The sequence below is a fragment of the Haliaeetus albicilla genome, chromosome 26 (genome assembly GCF_947461875.1).
Source record: "Haliaeetus albicilla chromosome 26, bHalAlb1.1, whole genome shotgun sequence".
NCBI lineage: Eukaryota > Metazoa > Chordata > Aves > Accipitriformes > Accipitridae > Haliaeetus > Haliaeetus albicilla.
Window position 1 is genome coordinate 18,828,792 of NC_091508.1, and position 6,227 is coordinate 18,835,018.

Consider the following 6,227-nt stretch of genomic DNA (forward strand, 5'->3'; position numbering starts at 1 on the left):
CATGAGCATGACCAAAGAGCCCCTAAATGAAAACTGCTGCTGCTCTAGGCATGGGGGCTGGGAAAAGTTGGCAGGCCAAAGCTTTCCAAGGGAGGCGGCAGGGAGTAATCAGCTGAGTATTCATTATGAGCACTTGGGAAAATGTATGCCTTTGACTCTAAAAGACTCATTTTCAGCTGAACCATAATCTGAAAGTTTGATTTTTAAATGCATTTATATTTTAGTTTGAGACAAACTCCTGCAACAAAAAAGTGTGTTGGCTGAAACGTAAGACTTGGCAGACCTCTAAGCAACTGAACAGGGGGGTGTCATAATGCAAAGTGTCCAGCAACCTCAGTAACATGCAGAGAGCGCAAGAGGAGGGCTGAGCAAAATGGGGGAGTGCAGGCAAAAAGGCAGAGACAAGAGAAGTGAGGAGGGTCCCTGTGAAAGCATAAAGCCCTTCAAGGTGGCAGGGCAGAGTCACCTCACAGTTAATATGCACAAGTTAAAAATTGGAGTTTGATCCTCACTGCAAATCCACTTTCAAGAGCAGCTTGGCGATGGAGGGTGCAACAAAACTGCAACCCAAAAGCAGTCTCCAACTACACCTTTACTTCCTTATCTCACCCAGGGTGGGTGTAAAACAGTTTAATCCCAAATTGTTACGTTCATTATGCATCAGGCTGAGCAGGCAAAACAATTCACGTGGGAAACTGTCCCCAGAGATTTCACCAGTATCGGCTTTCAACCTGGAACATACCAGTCACTCACACACCTACCTGTAGGTCTGCAAACTTGCACTCAAAGAATCCAGCTGCAACCTCCAAGGGATTAGGAAAGCAAACATATTCTAGGGATCCTTAAAGCTGCCTTTATGCAAAGCAGTGAGTTTAGATAATGGTTTAGCCAAAGAGGCGCAGGCTGACTCAGTTTGAATAAGCCCCATAGGAAGTACAGTGAAATCAAATCAGAATGATTCAAGCACAAGTTACATAGCCCAAAGTAAAAGCACTTAGACTGAGGAAAAGATAGTTGTAATCTTTAAATGAATTTCTGAACTGATTTTGTCATATTAGTTTCACACACAAGATGTAGCAGTCGCCTGTTCTGGGATGCCTTAACGCCAGCTTGTCCATAAAATGCAAGGCTACAGCAGTAGCTTTTTCCTTCCTCCTTCCCAAGCTCAGAGGAGCATCCTAGATTCACCCAAAGCCTTCTGATTAGTCTCTGTGGTCTCTTACCTTGCACCTCCAGTTACCCAATTAGTACCTTGCTAACTAACACCTGCAGTGTATTTATTCCTTGCCATTACACTACTTTTAACCCTTAATGCACAGTGGTACATACATCCTTCTAGGAAGCTTTGTGCATAGGCTTTGACAAGAAAAAACTTATTTATGCAAAACCAGAGCAGTTTTCAGGGCTGTTAAACACTGATACTTTTTGCTTCTATGCTCTTGGTGTCCAGGGTAGGACTTGAGTCTTTGAAAACAAGGGTGGATGGAAGCAGAAAAAGGAGATACTTGTCTCTGTGGGACCAATGAGTTTTGTGAGAACTGGCCACTCTCAGTGCCTTGCATGACTGCACCCAACAGTATTTAATAGTAATCAGGGACTGCGGGGAACACTAACCCAGAGCATCAATTTTTCTGACCTTTGCTATAGGTACTAACTGTAAGCTTCTGATTCTTTACCTCACCATTCAGTGCCTGTTTCACCATCAAAACCATAGTTCCCCGTTGCAAGGGAGCTCTTTGTTAGTACTTGTACTTGGGAATTACCAAGGGATTACAAGTCAAGAAGGCTACAGAAGGGGTATGAATAGTGCACCACCAGTGCATTCTGACCTCCATCTCTGGGCACATCTGTAGGCATGCTGGACATTTACATGCACATGAGAGGCTGATGCAAGCTCCACACGCCTCAAGGCAGGCAAATTTGGCCATTCTGACCATTTTGTCAGCCATCAGCCACCATGGGCTCCAAGAGACTTCACGTATCAGCAGACTCACAGCAAAGCCTATTACCAGTAGCTGCTATCTCTAGAGTGGATGTCGTTATACATTACAAAAAGAGAATTTATTCAATAACAGTCATGTTTGGGATAAAGAAATAATAGTGCCCAAATAGAAGATTGCTTAAGAGCGTGTAGTAAATGTCTGGGATTATATGACTCTGATCATCCCAGTGGCAGAGAGAAGGGTGTTGAACACAAGGGGATAAATGCTGTTATTGCAAGAGAGAGTCATCTTTACTAATTATTTTCTTCAATGGAGTGGCAGGAATTCCTCGGTTGAGTAAGTGTTACTCAGTAAGTTAGGGATGACAGGACCAGGGCAGAGGTTTGAAACAATAATTGCAGTTTGTTCTTCTGTAGTACCTTTCATCTGTGGAAGTCACAACAATGCAATAATCCTCCTAACAGCTTTTGTAGGTAAGGAAATATTATGAGCCCTGTTTTTCAGCTGAGGAACCTGAGAGGGAATATGTTGATGCAGAGAATCATGGGCAGAGCCAGAACTGGGACTCAGCTCTTCTGACTCATACTTTGTAGTTCTGAGAGCCCAGACACACCAGTTGGTGAGGCCACCCTGGCTATTCAGTGCATGTAGGACCTTTGTCTCTTCAGTGTTCACTCTTCATCTGGAAGAGGGTAAGCAGAGCCCCCAAACAGGGAACCCAGAAGCCAGGATGTCTACAAGCCCCCAAAAGGCACAGCATTATGGTAATTGATGGGAAGGAAGGAAAGAACTGAGCTATCCAAGACCCAAAGGATCTTGTAAGTGTTCATCTGCAAATATAAGTGTTGATTACGATCTAAATCCTGGTCTGGATACAGCCAATATCCAATGGAGGGTCCAGAGTGGATTTAAATAATGTCCTTTCAGACTGGCAGTTCTCAAACTAGAAAAACAGAGATGACTGGCTTCCCCTGCAATGGAGAGGAAGGGAATGAAGAGCGCCCAAAATGTTCTGTCTGACCTTGGTGTCTTTTATCAAGATGTAGCAAGAAGCATTACTTGGATAAGCTGGAGGCTGGGATACAGTGGACTAAGTTTTATATGTCTGGAAAGAAGCAGAGCAAAGGCCTAAACCATTGTGGGAGAGAAGAAAGGGACAAGACCATGGAATTTGAGAAGTTAAGAGAAACTGCCCAGCCAATAAGGCTACATATCTTTGGCCACAGTAAATATGTTTCTTTGGAAATTAGCTGCATCTAAATGGTTTTGTTACACATTCAGTGTGATGTAGAGACCTAGCACCTGCTGTTAACACAGTGGTTTGCACAGGTAAGCAAGCTTGTGAATAGTGTGTGCTACTGAGTTGGCAGTTTAAACTAACAGATACTAGAACACGCTAGATTTCAGCTGTCTAAAGCCCTAATGGATTCCTGTGTGTTTTCTTAATTTTCCTCCTGCCCTCTTACAAAGACTGGACAGAATAGTAAAGAGATGCTCTAACCAAATAGTAACACTTTCAAGCATCTTGATTTCTAAATTACAATGACTAATAAATATATTCAGATTTCGCTATCTCAGGGGTATGAGTTAATTGTATTGAACAGTCCCTTCATTGGAGTTGCAACCATTTGCACCAGCCAAGAATGAAGCTCCTGATTCACAGAAGTGCTGAGAACCTGCTGCTCCAGTTGAAGTGGCTGGGAGAGGCAGGCTGTCATCACGTCTGGCAGTCAGAGCGTGTGCGATTCAGTCTGGGGCTCTCAAATCAGCAGCCTTTATGCATTAACTTGGCTGTGACTTGCACTGGGGGGAATCTGCTTTGAATGATACACTATAGCACATTGCTGGACTCCAATCCTGTGTGAAGTCCTACCTTCTCTTCAAAAACATGGACTGTTTCTTAACAGGTCTCTACTAACATGGAGCTCTATACATGCAGTGTTCAATGATCTTACTTTGAAAGAAGTTCTTCAACTTCCACAGGCCCCTTGTGCCCCGGCTAAGTGTTTGTACACATCCCTGCCAGGGCAGAATGAATCAAATCCTACCTGTTCTCCACTGGGGTAAGACTTCCCAGTTTTAAATGAAGAAATGTTGGCAGTGATGCAAGCAAGGTTCATACTGTAATGGGGGAGGTAGAAATACCAGCCTGGAAAAGGTTCAGTGTTTGTTTTTAAATCCCAGAAGAAACATATGAATGCCCTGTATCTGGGATTCAGAAAAAAACAGAGCAGCATATTAGCAACCACACAGAAACAGCTATATGTCAGAGATCAGCTATGCTTTAAAAGCCGAAAAGATGCAGCAGGTCTCTCATAAGTTCCTCCTCCCTCTGTTTCTTGAGCAGCGCGTAACACACAGTAAGTCTGCTCTGCGCTTCCTCTGTCTGCTGAGAGGCCCAAGCAAATAAAAGTCCTAACTGAGATGGCTAATTGTGCCAAAACATAAACATGGGCTTACACAGCTTGTAAGCTTAGTGCCTTATTACTCACCATTACAAATGTAAGCACAAGCTTGTTTGCAGCAGTCAGGTCTAAAGAGCAGATCCAGCATGTACTGAAGTTAGTTGGAGCTTTTCCAAAAACGTTAACGTCCTTTGGATAAAATCTGCAGGACTGGATTAGTTCTGGTCTCGGTGGAACCTGTAACAAAATTGTATATGTTAGTCATAGCAGGACCCACAGCCTCAGCTCTGTTCCTGACAACCTTAAAGCCATCCAAAGGGATCCCAAGAGCACTGAAAGCAGTCAATTCCATAAAATCTGAGCCACTCATGGACTTTTTTTCCCCTTTCATCATTATGGGAAGCTGCTTTCCCCCCAAAAAACCTCAGACAGGTGTCTTTTCCAGTGTACTTGGCAGGTCACCAAGTTCAGGCTATTCTGAACCACATGGAATGAAAGATTTTGTGAGAGAGAAGCCTGCCAAGCCCCACTCTTTTCCAGAAAGGGAATTTGGACAGATACCACATCCTGCTGATCCCAGCTGTGGCAGCATGGCCAGGGAAGCAAGAAAGACCCTCACAGATGACTCATAACCAACAACTTAAATTTCATCCAAAGACAACGGTCTGTCCATGCAAACCCCCAGGTACTCACGTTATGCAGTCCCCCAAAAATGCCCTTCCTTGCGGAGCTGCCTTTTTCTGCAACCGCCATGCTGTCAAAAACCCAATCTAGCACGTGACCGAGTACTTTGCCAAATGGAGTTTATCATACTTTAAACTTGTTTAAAAAAAAATCCCAGACACTTAAAGGCTAAGGGGTTGTTTAGGATTATGATTAATTTCTAGTGGAGGCTACAGTTTTCATGTTCTGGAGAGGTATTATTCAGTATGGATAAGGATTTTTATACATACATATACATGTATTTTATACATATATATAAAAATAGCAGGCAAAAACTTCCAAAGCAGACACTGGGAAGAGAGGCAATATACAAACTTTTATCTCCAACATGAAAGAAACAAAAAGACCCTATCCCTGCCATGGGAAAGTTATATGAATACATAGCATTATACTGCTGATTTGATTTGTGTTCTCTCATTTTACCTCATATTTATTTTTTAAAAGAGTGAAAACTTCTAGACAAAACCATCTGGAAGAATCTACAACAGGAACTTTACTGGATTTGTTTCCTAATACTGTTCTGGGGACTGTGCAGCTCTTCTAACTGTCTGTGTTTTACTTCCCTGAGTTTAGACAGCAGAGTTAATTCTCCAGACTTCTGCTGCGGGTTGCCAGGCTGGAGGAGAAGGGCTTTGGCTTCACCGTACCATGGATTTTTTTCAGTTTTTTTTTTTTCCTTTCTCAACTGCCACTAGAATTTTTGGACCCCAAAGATCTTGCTGTGTTAAAGGGCCAGTAAATGACACGTGTCTCCTTTTCTTCCCTCCTAACTGAAAGCAGACTGTAATGTGTTCTGTGCAGTGTTGGGTTGTGGTTCTGAAAAAAACACTGCTCTCCAGAAAAGTGCTTAAACACATTAGGTTGGCTGTTTGGCCTTAATGAATGAAAGTTAAATGCTTTTCTGAGTCAGGGCCCTTGTACGCTGGTACACCGAGAACCGCCACAGATATATGCTCACCCAGGCAAGTATTACGGTGTTAAACGTCTCGCACATCAGCCTCATACATTATATACGTTACTGCCTTGTGAATTAACTTGTTCTTTTCGTAACGGTTTTTTATTTGTGGTACTGGTGTACGCTTCCAACGGGGCTGGCCTGCGCGTTACCACCCAACGACATCTTAACCCCGCTGCAGCCAGGTTCAACGGTTTTTGA

At 43.2% G+C, this 6,227-nt stretch overlaps 1 protein-coding gene across 1 annotated transcript in view; it reads right to left on the bottom strand.

Annotated features, from left to right (window-relative positions):
- Positions 1-4,565, bottom strand: part of BRD3 (bromodomain containing 3) — a 50,121-nt gene extending 45,556 nt beyond the window's left edge. Inside the window, exon 1 of the mRNA XM_069771003.1 lies at positions 4,436-4,565. The gene's annotated coding sequence lies outside the window, so the exon portion shown is untranslated. The remainder of the gene's footprint in view (positions 1-4,435) is intronic.
- Between the last annotated feature and the right edge of the window lie 1,662 nt (positions 4,566-6,227).